Here is a 13,447-nt window from a genome sequence, read left to right as displayed (position 1 = left end):
GAAGGTCAAGCAAATCAGGCAGGAGAAAGGAGAGGTAGGATCAGGACAGCAAATGGTCTGGAATCTGTTGGGCAGAAGAAAAGGTCCTTGTTCCACTCTCTTTGTGTAGATCTCAGTCCCAGGGCAGGTTCCAAAGGGATAGGGTGAAGGGCAGGTGGCAAAGCATCCAAAGGCAGCCCCAGCTGGCACTGGATTCCCTTGGTGCCAGTGGCTGCAGCTCTTCAGGGGGTGTGGATGCAGCAGGGAGCAGCAGGGGGGGGATGCAGCAGCCCTGGGGAGCCTTCTGTGCAGCAGTGGCTGTGCAGGGGAAAGAGAGAGCAGGAGCAGAGCTCTGCCCTGCCTAGCAAGGCTTGCTGGGCAGGGAGGGGCAGTGGCACAGAGCCCCTTGGAGCCAGGGGACCCCTCCTCCTGGGAGGGGGAAAGCCAAGTCTCTCTCTGCCCAGCCAGAGCAGCTGGGGCTGGGCTCTTTTCAGCCCCCATCAAGGGGGGTGTAACCCTGCAGGGAGGTGCTTGGGCAGGACACAAATCAGCCTCCTGGAAGGAAAGAAGGTTCCTCAGGGCTTGCCATGGGATGTCTTGCAGGTGATCCTGCACAAGACAGGAGCCATCCATGCCTCCTGCAGCTGCAGCTCTGGGCTCCTGCTTCAGCTCCTGCCCCTGCCAGGGCCTCCTTTGGCCAGAGGAGTTCCAACTCCTGCAGGTCTGCTTCTGTCCCCCTGTCCTGGGGCACTTGAGAGAGGAGTTGAGGTGCAGTGTGGAAGGATCCCCTGAGCCTGGGCCCTTGGCTGTCAGGTGAGAGGCTGAGTGCAGCCCCCTGTGCTGTGAGAGCAGCTTTGCAGCCTGCCAGCAGCAGTGCAAGCTGCAGGCTCTGCAGTGCTCTGCAGCCAAGCCAAGGCCTCCTCTGCTGTGTCCCCCCAGGGGCTGTGTCTCTGCACCCCCTCTGCACTTGGATGTCCCTTGCCTGCGCTTTGGGGACGGCTCCTGGGGTGAGTGTGGCCTGGCCTTGGAGCACAGCCTGAGGGCTCTGCAGCCCCAGAGTGCAGCCTCAGAGCCTCCAGCACTGGTGGCCCTCCAGAGCAGCCTTCAGCAGGTTCAAGCAGGGCTGCAGGCTGCCTGGGCAGGGCTTTGCCATCCTGAGGGCACAGAGGCCCAAAGGACTGGCAGAGCAGGGTCTTGTGGGGTCCCTGATGGTCTGATCAGCCCCAGGCTGCCAGTCCTTGGCAGCAGGATGGCTGTGAGAGCCCCAGCAGGGCCCAGGGGCTGGGACTGCAGGAGCAGGGAGTTGAAGCTCTGGCCTAGCCCATAGCTGCTGTGGGTCAATGTTGCCAGGCTTGGAGACCATTTCCCCCCTGAGCTGCAGGGTGAGATGTTGCTTGGTGCTGGGAGGGCACTGGCTGTCACTGCCAGGGAATGTGGCCAAGAAACAGCTCTGCCTCAGGCCCTGGTGTGCTCAGAGCCCTGGGCTCCTTCTCCTTGCCCAGCAGAGGCCCAGCTCTGCTGCCTGAGCACTGAGCTGCAGGTTCTGCTGCTTCAGCTCAGGCTCCCAGAAGGCTTTTCCCTGAGGGGCTCTCAGCTCTGCCTGGGAAGCCAGTTCTGCTCAGCCTGGCCAGGATGCCTCTCTGTTTTCCTCCTGCTGAGGGACTTGGCTAAGAGAAGTGCTGGCCTTTGCTGAGCTGCAGCCTCCCCTCCCTCCATCCCTGCCCTGTCTCTTGGCTTCCTTGTGAGCAGACAAAGCCAGAGGGATGCCAGCAGGCAGCAGCCTGGGCTCCAAGAGGAGCTGCTGGCCTGGAGAAGGCTCCTGGTGCTTGCTGTGCCCTGCTGGCCACCCTCTGCTGAGAGCAGCCTTGGCCTTCTTGGCCAGGAGGGCCCCTGGCTGCCCGATGGGGAACTTGTTGTCCCCCAGCAGTGCCAGCACAGAGCTCTGGGCAGCAGGAGGCAGAGGTGCAGAGCTGTGTCCTTTCCCCTAGGCTTCCCTCACAGCCTGTCCTGTGGCCTCCCCAAACCCTCCCCGCTGCCCCTAGCCCTCGCCCTCCGCCTGCCCGGGGCCGGCGCGGCAGAGCCCAGCGTGCCCAGCGCTGCCCAGGGGCTGGACACCTCTCTGCCCTCCTGGAAGAAGAGAGCCAGGAGGTGCCTCAGGCCCTGTGAGTTCACCATCAGCCCTGGCAGAGGCACCATCCCTGCCCTGAGCTTCCAGGACATCCAGGTAGGGAGCAGTGGGGCCAGAGGGGCTTCAGCAGCTGGGGCTGCCCTGCTCTGGGAGAGGGCTTCAGTGCTGCTGGCTGGCTGGGAGGGGGAGGCCAGGCAGAGCCCTGCAGCAGGGCTGGGCTGTTGGGAGCTGTGCTGCTCTGGGACTTGCCTGAAGGAGCAGCCTTTGGAGCCTGCAGGCAGAAGCTGCAGCTCCTGCCCCCCAGGCTCCAGGCCAGAAGCCACTGCTGAGGCTTTCAGAGCTGCTTAGGCTGATTCCTTGGCCTGCAGCTGGGCAGAGGAAGGCTGAGGGCAGCAGGAGGCTCTGCAGGGAGAGATGTGGCTGTAGGAAGCAGTTAGCTTCTCTGCCTGCTCTTCTCCCTCCTGTGCTGTGGGCAGGATGAGTTGGATTCCCTGCAGTGCTCTGCAGGGGGACTGCAGAAGCTGTGGTGGCTGTGAGCTGAGCAGCTTCTGCTGGGCCAAGCTTCTGCAGCAGCTTCCCCCTGCACAGCTGGAGTGGTTCTGCTGGAGGCAGCAGCTCTGCCCTGCCCTGCTGCTGTTCCCTGGCCATGCAGTGCTGAGTGGCAGCCTGCTGGGGCCTGCATTCCTCTCACACATGGCCTGGCAACTGCCACAGGCACTTCTGCAAGCAGCTCTTGCCAGCAGCCTTGTGGTGCTGCCAGGGCCTGTGCTCTGCAGATGGAGCAGCACCAGGGCCAAGTCCTCCCTTGCTTCCCATGGCCTGGGAATGGCAGGAGAGCAGCTGTGGGGGTGCTGAAGTGCCAGGATGCTGGTGGCACTTTGCAGCCACTCTGCTCTGGGCAGCTGTGTTCTGCTCCCTTCCATGCTACATGAGGGGTCAAGCAGCCTCTCCTCTGCCAGTGTCTCCATTGCCTCTGGCCCTCTCTCTGCCCAGCTGTGTGGTTCCTGCTCTGCGAGTGCCCAAGCCCGTGGTGACCTTCGGCCGCTGCTACCTGCAGCTCCCTGCCCAGCAGCTGCTGCCCCTGGGGAAGGACAGCGACCTGCCAGGCTGCTATGCACTGCTGCCTCAGGTTGGCATCACCCCCACCCACCTCCTGCCCCCAGGGCTCAGCCAGGCTGTGCTGGGGAGAAAAGGGCTTTGGGAGAGAGAGACCTTGATGCTTTCCAGTCCATCCTACAGGTTTGCTGGGAACAGGAACCCACTGTCTTGGTCTGCAGAGGGAAAGAGCCTCAGTTCCTTTGAATATTCCTGTCTTATGAAATTAGAGGCACAGAGGAGGCCAAAATATCAACAGCTAGACTATGTAGTACACAAATAAAGTGGATGGATCAGAAGGGGAGAGAGAGAGAAAACAGAGAGGGAGAGAGAGAAGAGGAATTCTATTAGCACCCCCCTCACCCCCCAAGACAGTTTGGGTCTGTGGAGGAAGGGTGCTGCAGCTTTGGCTGGAGAGGAGAGGTCATTGCTGTCCTCTGAGCAGCCTCTTCAGCTCCATGAGTTGTAGCAGGCAGAACTTAGGACATGGAGAGAGGGTTCCTTTTGGTCTGCTTCTTCCAGGGTCTCTGTCATTTTTCCTCTCCTGGTATGCTCTCCATTTTCCTTCAGAGCAGCATTGTCCTGCCTGCTGTGTTTGCCTTCTCCTGTGTTGGCCTGCTCCTGTGTTGGCCTTCTCCTGTCTTTGCCTTCTCCTGTCTTTGCCTTCTCCTGTCTTTGCCTTCTCCTGTCTTGGCCTTCTCCTGTCTTGGCCTTCTCCTGTCTTGGCCTTCTCCTGCCTTGGCCTTCTCCTGTCTTGGCCTTCTCCTGTCTTTGCCTTCTCCTGTCTTTGCCTTCTCCTGTCTTTGCCTTCTCCTGTCTTGGCCTTCTCCAGTCTTGGCCTTCTCCTGAGCCAGTAGTTGCTCAGATCTTTTGTACAGCTTTTCAGAGGTGTGTGTTCCAGAGAGTATGGATAGCAGTGGCCTCTGCCCCTTTCCAGGACAGCTGCAGTCTGCTTATCTCTGCACCTTCCTGAGAGGCATCCCAGTGGCTGCTCCCAATACACATCAGCTATTGCCTGGGCAAGCAGCAAAGGTGATTTTACCTTTGTTGAGTCCCATCAAGAGAGACAAGATTCAGTCTCTCTCAGCCACCCAAATGTAAGCTCAGGAAGCAGGGGAATGGGAACCTTCCTGAGGATCAACTTTAGGCAGCAATTTCAGCTCTTTGGGAAGCAGTTTGCGCTCTGGCTCTGGGGTGCTGTCATGCAGGAGAACTCAGAGGGTGGTGAGAAGCTGCTCTGCCAGCCCAAGCACTGAGATTTGTGAGTGCAGCAGCTTTGGGACCCCCTGAGGATGCTGAGGCCATCCAAGTCTTGCCTTTCATTCTGTGCCTTCCTGCCAGGGATTTCAAACTCTCTGAGAGTTGCTGCTGTGCACACCTTAAGGGTTGACATTTTTCTACAAGTTCCCTCTGCAGTGACCTTTGATTGCCAGGATCAACCCAGGCTGGAGAGCAGCCCTATGGAGAAGCCCCTGAGGATACTGAGGGCTGCAAAGCTGCTCCTGAGCTGGCATTGTGCAGCACCAGCCCAGAGCCAGCTGTGCCCTGGGCTGGTCCCCAGCAGTGGGCAGCAGGGGCAGGGAGGAGATTCTGCCCCTCTGCTGTGCTCTGCTGAGACCCCCCCTGCAGTGCTGGGGCAGCTCTGGAGTCCTCAGCACAGCCAGGGACCTGTTGGAGTGGGGCTGGAGGAGGCCACAGCAATGCTGGGAGGCCTGGGAGCCCTCTGCTGTGAGGCCAGGCTGAGTGAGTTGGGGCTGCTCAGCCTGGAGAGGAGAAGGCTCCAGGGAGAGCTTCTGGTGGCTTTTCAGTGCTTAAGCTGGGGACAGATTTTGAGCAGAGCCTGTTGGGAGAGGGGATGGCTTGAACTGGGAGAGGGAGATGTAGACTGGATAAGAGGAAGACATTTTTTCACTCTGAAGGTGGTGAGAGCCTGCCCAGGGTGCCCAGAGAGGTGAGAGATGCCCCTCCCTGGAACCTTTCCAGGCCAGGCTCTCAGGGGTGCTGAGCAGTCTGCTCCAGCTGCAGCTGTCCCTGCTCAGTGCAGGGGGCTTGGACTGGAGGAGCTTGAAAGATCCCTTTCAGCCCAGCCCCTTCTGTGCCCCTGCCCCTTCCAGAAGCACCAGGAGGATGCTGCTGTGCTGTACTCCAGCCCCGTGCCCTGTGGGATCATTCAGCCTCACAGCTCCGTGGAGGTGCCACTGACCCTGGAGGCCCAGGTGCCAGGAGAGCAGCACACTCCTGCCCGTGTGGCCGTCTTTGGGCGTGCAGGACACCCCCTGGTGAGTGCTGGAGGGGCCTGCTCCGTGCCACAGGGCTTGCTGGAGCCTGAGGTGTACAGGGCTTCTTGCAGGGCACAGGGGGCTTGGACCACAGGGATCCCTGGCACTGGGTGAGGGTGAGAGGAGAGGCAGCGTGGTGCCCTCTGGGAGGGTGATCAGAGTGTGTGCCACAGCAGTGCACTGGGGACAGGGCAGATGGGGGAAGGAGCCAGCACTGTCCCTGCCTCTCCTCCTCTGCTCTTAGGAGAGGAACAGCAACTGCTGCTTCCTTGGGGGTCCTGGGGAGGAGCACCCAGGGACAGCCCAGAGTGCTGCTGAAGCAAAGGCTGGCTCTGGAATGAGTGAGAAGGTGCTGCAGCAAAGGCATCCAGCTGCCACCTCCAGTGCTCTTTGCTGCTTCTGCAAGAACACTGCTTTGGCTCAAGAGATGAAAAGGCTGCTGGAGTGCTGCCATCAGCTCTGTTCTTCAGGTGGTGCCAGGATTACCCCAGAGCACAAAGCAGGGCAGCAGCTTCCATGATCTCTCCTCTGCAGAGCCAGCTTGGTGCCAGCTAGGGCTGCTGGTCAAGGGGTAGCTTTGGGAGTGTTCCAAAAGCTGCTGCCCAAGCCTGGCTGTGCAGCAGCAGAAGCCAGGGAGAGTGGTTTGGGGCAAGGCTGAGCAGCAGCAGGGCTGGGAGCAGGCACAGGGCAGAGGAAGGAGAGCTGCTGGAGAGACTGCAGCCTGGGCAGGCTGCTTTCTTTCCCCCTGACAACAGCAGCTTGTGGCTTTCAGCTGGGCTCCCTCCAGAGCCCACCCTTGCTGCAGGCCTCCTGCTTCAGGCTTCCAACACTGCCAACTGCCAGCAGGCAGAGCTCTCCCCCATCCAGGAGCAGCCTCAGAGCTGTCTGACCCTTGCCAGCTTTCCCCATTGTGGTTTTCCTCTCTCCTCCCTGGAGCAGAAGGTCTCTTTGGTGAGCACTGGAGAGGGCCCAGGTGTCTCTGTGCAGCCCAGCCAGCTCGATTTTGGCAGCATCCAAGTTCTGCAGGAGGCCTCCCGGTGTCTGCAGCTCTGCAATCAGAGCCCCATCCCTGCAGCCTTCCAGGCAGAGGTGGTGAGTATCTGGAGAGGCTTCCAGTGGCAATGGCTGCTCTGTGGCCACCCGGGGCTCAGTTCTCCTCTGGAGCCTTTCCAGCTGGCTGCCTGAGAGAGCAAGCAAGATCTTCCATCAGAAGGTGGCCAGAGGAGCCTGGCTGTGGGGGCAGGTTCAGCTGGGGCAGCCCTCAGGAGCCCAGAGCTTGAGGAGATGTTTGAGCAGCAGTGAGCCTGGAGCCTGTTTCCAAGCTCTCCCTTTCCTTTGGGGAAGGTCTCTGGCTGTGGGAGTCATGGGTTTGGAGCTCTGGGATCACAGAATGCCTTGGGTTGGAAAAGACCTTTCAGATCCTCCAGGCCAAGCCTTAGCCCAGCACTGCCAGCTCAGCACTGAACCGTGGCCCTCAGCACCACAGCTCCAAGGCTTTGAAATCCCTCCAGGGATGGGGACTCCACCCCTGCCTAGGGCAGCCTGGGCCAGGCCTTGGCAGCCCTCAAGGGAAGGAATTGTTCCTCATGGCCACCCTCAACCTGCCCTGGTGCAACTGGAGGCCATTGCCTCTTGTCCTGTCGCTTGTACCTGGGAGGAGAGACTGAACCCCACCTGGCTCCAGCCTCCTTTCAGGGAGGTGTAGAGAGCCAGAAGGTCTCCCCTCAGCCTCCTTTTCTCCAGGCTAAGCAATGCCAGGTCCCTCAGCTTTGAACTGAGGACAGGGCTTTGAGCAAGCTGGTTTAGTTGAAGCTGTCCCTGCCCAGGTCAGGAGCTTGGAACTAGTTGAAGGTCCCTTCCAAGCCAAAGCATTCTGTGACTCTCTGATCTTCTCCCTGGGATTTGCTGGAGGAAAGTCAACTTCTTGCAGCTTGTCAGTACTTAAAGAGGCCTCTAAGAAAGCTGGGGACAGACTGTTGACTAGGACTTGTCGTGAGAGGCCAAGAGGGATAGTTTGAAACTCAGAGAGGGAGATTTCTAGCAGCTGTCCTGTGAGAGCTCAGGGCTGCCAGGCTGGAAACTCCAGCTGCCTTCCCCTGGCTCCTGCCCAATGCAATGTGCTTGGCTCGTGCCCAGCCTGCCAGCACATTGCTGCCTCCTGTTCCAAAGGGAAAAACCTCTCCAGGGATGCTGCAGGGTTTGGGCTGAGCAGGGCCTGTTGTCCCAAGCACAGCCCTGAAATGTGGAGCACGTCCCACTGCCCCCACGCTGGAGCCTTGGGAGCTGCAGATCTGCATGCCAGTGCATGTCCTGCTGGCCAGGGAGCACTCCCTGCAAGGAGGCTGGAGGAGGAAACAACCTTCTCTTGAGGCCGAGTGTCTCTGGGGCTGGTGAGGTGGTGGCTAATGAGGGGAGTCTGTGAGAGGAGGGTGGCACAGGGGGGGTGTCAGCTCCTGCAGAGGTGCTGCTTGCAGCCCCCCTAGCTCAGCTGCAGGCAAAGGAAGCCCTTCTGGTTTGTTGCCCTCACATCCTTGCTCCTCCAGCCCACAAGAGACCGAGGGCTGTGGCTCCTGGCCTCAGCTGGGCTCTGCCTTGCCTTGCAGTCTGGCAGAGGCTGGTGCTGGAGGGTCGAGCCCAGCCGAGGAGCGATCCCCCCCGAGGGCCAGGTGTCTGTGTCTGTCACAGGGGCAGTTGCAGGCCGAGGTGCAGCTGCTGGGGGAGCACAGCCGTGGCTCCGGCATCCCCGTGCGGGCGCTCGGCGTCGGCAGCAGCATCGTCCTGGACAGGCCCTTGGCTGCGCAGCTCAGCCTGGGCACTCGCTTCAGGTAGGTGTCCCTCAGCTCCTGCTGCTGCCGGGGGCTCAGCCAGGAGAAGCTCCTGGCTCTTCCAGGGCAGCCCCAGGGCTTCTTCAGGCTGAAGCCCAGCAGGAGCAGGGCAGGGCTTGTGCCCTGTGCTGGGCACCGCCGAGGATACAGTCGGAGCCCTGGGCTCAGGTTTGGGCTCCTCGCTCCAGGAAGGGCAGTGAGGGGCTGGAGTGTGCACAGGGAAGGGCAAGAAAGCTGGGGAAGGGTCTGGAGAACAGGGCTGGGGAGGAGCAGCTGAGGGAACTGGGGGTGAAGAGGAGGCTGAGGGGAGACCTCAGTGCTGTCTACAAGAGCCTGGAAGGAGGCTGGAGCCAGGTGGGGGTTGGTCTCTTCTCCCAAGGAACAAGGGATAGGAGGAGAGAAGATGGCCTCAGGTTGCTCCAGGGGAGGTTTAGGTTGGACACGAGGAAGGGACCACAAGGATCATCTAGTTCCAACCCCCTGCCATGGGCAGGGACACCCCACACTAGATCAGGCTGGACAGAGCCTCATCCAGCCTGGGCTTAAACACCTCCAGGGACAGGGCCCCAACCACCTCCCTGGACAACCCATTCCAGGGCTTCACCACTCTCATGGGGAAGAACTTCCTCCTCACATCCAGCCTGAATCTCCCCACCTCCAGCTTCATTCCATTCCCCCTAGTCCTATCACTACCTGAGATCCTGAGCAGTCCCTCCCCAGCCTTCCTGTAGCCCCCTTCAGATACTGGAAGGCCACAATGAGGTCACCTTGGAGCCTTCTCTTCTGCAGACTGAACAGCCCCAACTCCTTCAGTCTGTCCTCATAGGAGAGGTGCTCCAGCCCTCTGCTCATCCTTGTGGCCCTTCCCTGGACACCTTCCAGCACCTCCAGATCCCTCTTGTCATAGGAGCTTGCAGCCAGGTCAGGCCAGCTCAGGGTCTGATCCAGTCTGAGCCTCAGGCAGCCCTTTGCTACAACACTGCTGAGTGTGAAGCAGCAGGGGCTGGTGCTGCTCTGCCCACAGCAGCTGAGAGGATGTGCTTCAGGAAGCTTTCCCTGGCTGGGCACAACCAGAGCTGCTGCTGGGTGGGGAGAAGCTCAGGGGTAGGCACGGGCTGGCTCCTGCTGAAGGTTTGAGCTAGGGCAGCAGTTCAGAGGTGGTTCCATTGCCAGCTGTGTGGTCAGACAGCAGCAGCAGCAGCTGGGTGAGTGCTGGGCAGTAGCAGCTCTCCTGATCTTTTCCATCTCTGCTCCTCTTGCAGCCTGGCTCCCTGCTGTTACAGCCTCAGGGTCACCAACCGAGGCCGCCGCACCCAGCGGCTCCGCTGGACCGTGGGAGGTTGCTCCCCGCCTGGCCAGCGCCGTTGGCTGCCTTCCCTCAGCAGCACCAAGGGCAAAGCTTCCTCCCAGAGCCCCCCTGCTGCCTGCCCTGTGTTTCAGCTTCGGCCCAAGAGGATGGAGCTGAGGCCAGGCCAAACGATGGAGGTGATGCTGGAAGGCTTCTCCAGCACTCCCCAGGTGAGGTCCCTCACAAGGGCTGAGCCTTCCCCATCAGATCACCTCCCCTGGGACTTGTCCTGCAGCCCCCCCTGGCACTGGCCTGAGAATGTGAGCAAGAGACTGTTTGAAGGCCACAGGTTCCCCCTGCCAGAGCCCTCTGCTTTCCTTGCTGGCCACCATCAGTGGCTGGGGCTGCTCTGTGTTCCATCCTGCAGCACTTGCTGCTACCAAAGCAGGGGCTGAAGGCAGCTGCTGCTGTGGCAGGTGCCAAGGTGCCAGGTGCTGAGGCAGGAGGGAAGGGCAGAGAGAAGAAGTGACTCACAGCCTGGGAGCAGAGGCAGAAAGGAAGGCAGGAGGGCAGGTTTCCTGTGTCTGGGGGAAGCCACCAGGGGAGGCAGTGGCTGGAGCTGCAGCATTTCTCCTCTGCAGACAAAGATGGGCAGAGGCCTTGTCTGGCACCAAGTGCTGGAGGAGAGGAAGGAGCCCAGTGCCAGCTCTGCTGATCAGGGGTGTTCATCCCCATGGCACCACTGCAACTGGCAGCTTAACTTGCTTTCCTGGGAACAGTGACACTTGCCCCAGGCTCCCAGCCAGCCCTGCTGTGCCAAGGGCAGCCAGGTCTTGCCAGCACCCTTGGATGGGTCACTGGGCCTCCTCCTGCCTGGAGCCTTCTGCCAGGGGAATGCAGCTCTGCAGAGGAGCTGCACCCTGATGTGCATTGCTGAGCTCCAGGACCACAGAGGTTGAAGTGGAGAGGGCTTGGACTGGATGACCTTGAATGGTCCCTGCCAAGCCAAGGCAAGCCATGAGATGATTCTCTGTGGAACAGCTCTAGAGGAAGCTCCTGCTGATGTTCATGTTTTGAAGGGTGTTCTAAAGGCTTGCCTCAAGAGTGGCTTGAAGAAGACTTCGTTGCTCACCTGGGTGGCTGTATTGGGGCTGTCCCCATGCAGTTCTGAGCCCAAAGGTTTTGCTGAGGAGGAGCAAAAGGCACCAAGATGTTGAGTGCAGTGGTGAGAATGTCTCCCTGGAAAGCTGGCAGGGGCTCTGTGCAGCCAGCTGTGCCTGCCTGGCCCTGCAGTCAGAGCCAAGAGCTCTGGGAGGAGTTGGGTTGTGGTGCTGCAGCAGAGGAAAGAGCGAGCAGTGGAGAAGTGATCCCAGGAGCTGTCCAGAGCAAGGCTTGGCTGTGAGCCCATCCAGCTTGAGAGAGGACTCTGCTGGGACATGCAAGGCAGCTCTGTCCTGGGGAGGTCTCTTTTCAAAGCAGCTCTGGGAAGGAGGGCAGGAGGCATCCTAGTGGGGAGTGATCCCTCCTTGACCTGAAGGCATCTGCCTGGGGGGGGGTTCCTGTGGGTCACAGAATCCCAGCATGGGGGAGGTTGGAAGGGACCTCTGGGGATCATCCAGCCCAATCCCCCTGCTAAAGCAGGGGCACCCACAGCAGGTTGGCCAGGTTCCCAGTGTCCAGGGGGTGTTTGGAGTCTCTGCAGAGAAGGAGACTCCACAACCTCTCTGGGCAGGCTGCTCCAGGCCTCAGCACCCTCGCTGAGAAGAATTTTCTCTTCCTGCTCAGATGGAGCTTCCTGGGCTCCAGTTTGTGCCCCTTGTCCTGTCACAGGCTCCATCCTCTTGCCCCTCACCCTTTAGCTCTTGCTGAGCATGAAGAAGATCTGCTCTGGGGCTGCTCTTCTTTTTGAGGGGGTTGGACTAGAAGACCTGTGGAGGTCCCTTCCAGCTCAGAGCCTTCTGTGCTTCTGTGTGATTCTGTGATGCTCCAGGCTCAGCAGCTCCAGGTCTCAGCCTTTCCTCCTCAGAGAGGTGCTCCAGGCTCCTCAGCATCTTTGTAGTCTTCACTGGGCTCTCTTCAGTAGTTCCCTGACTACTTTGAACTGGGCAGCCCCAAACTGGACCCAGCTGTGGCCTCAGCAGGGCAGGATGGAGGGGGAGGAGAGCCTGCTGGCCACAGTCTCCTTCAGGAATCCTCTTGGCCTCCTTGGACACAAGGGCAGCTTGCTGGCTCGTGGGCAACTTGCTCTCCAGCAGCACTCCCAGGTCCCTGTCTGCAGAGCTGCAAGCTCCCAGCAGGCCAAGGCCTCAGCTGTGCTGGGGCAGGGGTTGTTCCTCCTCAGGAATCATTTCCACTGAGCTTCCAAGGCAGAGCTGACTGCCCTTGGCCTTTCTGTCTCCTGTTTTTCTGCCCAGTTCCATCTCCATCTTCATTCCATCAGCTCCTCCAGCTTTCTGTAGCACTGTGCTCAGCACTGGGGCACATCAAAGGAAGAACCCTTTGGGGCAGGGATTGTCCCTGGCAGCACAAGCCTCCCCAGAGCTGTTTGTGGCTGTTGGCTGCAGCCTGATGGCCACTGGAGTGCAGGAGAAAGGGGATGCAGCACAAGCTGTGGAGGGCAAGGGGAAACCAGCAGTGAGGGGGGCAGTGGCAGGGCCGTGGCTGGTGGCTGGCAGATGCAGGCTGTCCTCTGGCCACCCTGCTGGCAGCCCCCATGTGCCCTGTGGCTTCTCCTGCAGGCGGTGAGGGAGCAGCTGCTGTGCCAGGCCGCGGTGGGCAGCGAGGCCAGGAGCACCCAGACCCTGCAGGTGGAGCTCAGCTGCCAATGCATTGCTCCTGCCCTGCAGATGTCCTCCACAGCAATCACTTTCCAGGTGGAGCAGGTGAGTGTCTGGCTGGCATCCTGGCCCTGGATCTGCTGGCTGGAAGCTGTGGCTGTGCTTGGCTTCGAAGGGGGAGGGAAGAGAGCTGCTCTGAGTCCCCAGGGCTTTGGCTGTTGACTGCAGCAGGACCAAGCTTTTGCTGTCAGCACTGAGCTCATTCTTGGCTGCCCTGGGGCTGGCAACAGCCTCAGCAGCACTGCTTTGCTCTTGTTGGTGTGGCACCACTGAGGAGAGTGGCCCCAAGCTCTTGTCCCCCACCCTTTAGCTCTTGCTGAGCATTGATCAGATCCCCTCTGGGGCTGCTCTTCTCCAGGATCAACAGCCCCAGGGCTCTCAGCTCCTCACAGAGCTGCTCCAGGCCCCTGAGCACCTTGGCACTGTAGCAGGGGCAGCAGGAGCCTGGAGGTTGCTGGCTGGCTGTGCATACTCAAAGCCAGCCTTAGGCTCCTGCAGGCTCTCTGCTGCATCCTGCTTGCTTGTCTCCTCTGCCCAGCACCCCTGGCCTTAGGAGGCTCCTAGAGGCATGAGTGTAGGTGGCTGGAACTCCTCTTGTGCTGAGACATTTCCTGCAGCCCATGACCTCGAGTCCTGCTTTGTCCCTGGAGCTCCAAAGCCCTGCTTGGGCCCTGGGACAAGCAGATACAAGTTGTGAGCTCTCTGCCTTCCCTGCCAGCCCCAGTTGTTGTCAGTTCAGTACTAAGAACCTCCACTGCCCCCACAAGAGTGTGTCCAGTGCTGGCTCCCCAGCTCAGGAGAGCCAGGGACCTACTGCAGAGAGTCCCAGGGAGGCTACAAAGATGCTGGAGGGGGCCTGGAGCAGCTCTCTGAGGAGGAAAGGCTGAGAGCCCTGGGGCTGAGAGCCTGGAGAAGAGCAGCCCCAGAGGATCTATCAGTGCCCAGCAAGAGATGCAAGGTTGGGGGCAAGAGGATGGGGCAAGAGAATGGTGCTGGGCTCTTAGTAGTGGTGTCCA

Source organism: Melanerpes formicivorus, unplaced genomic scaffold, assembly GCF_026170545.1.
Source record: "Melanerpes formicivorus ecotype bairdi unplaced genomic scaffold, bMelFor1.0.p_v2 SCAF_7, whole genome shotgun sequence".
NCBI lineage: Eukaryota > Metazoa > Chordata > Aves > Piciformes > Picidae > Melanerpes > Melanerpes formicivorus.
This window is presented reverse-complemented; position numbering follows the sequence as displayed.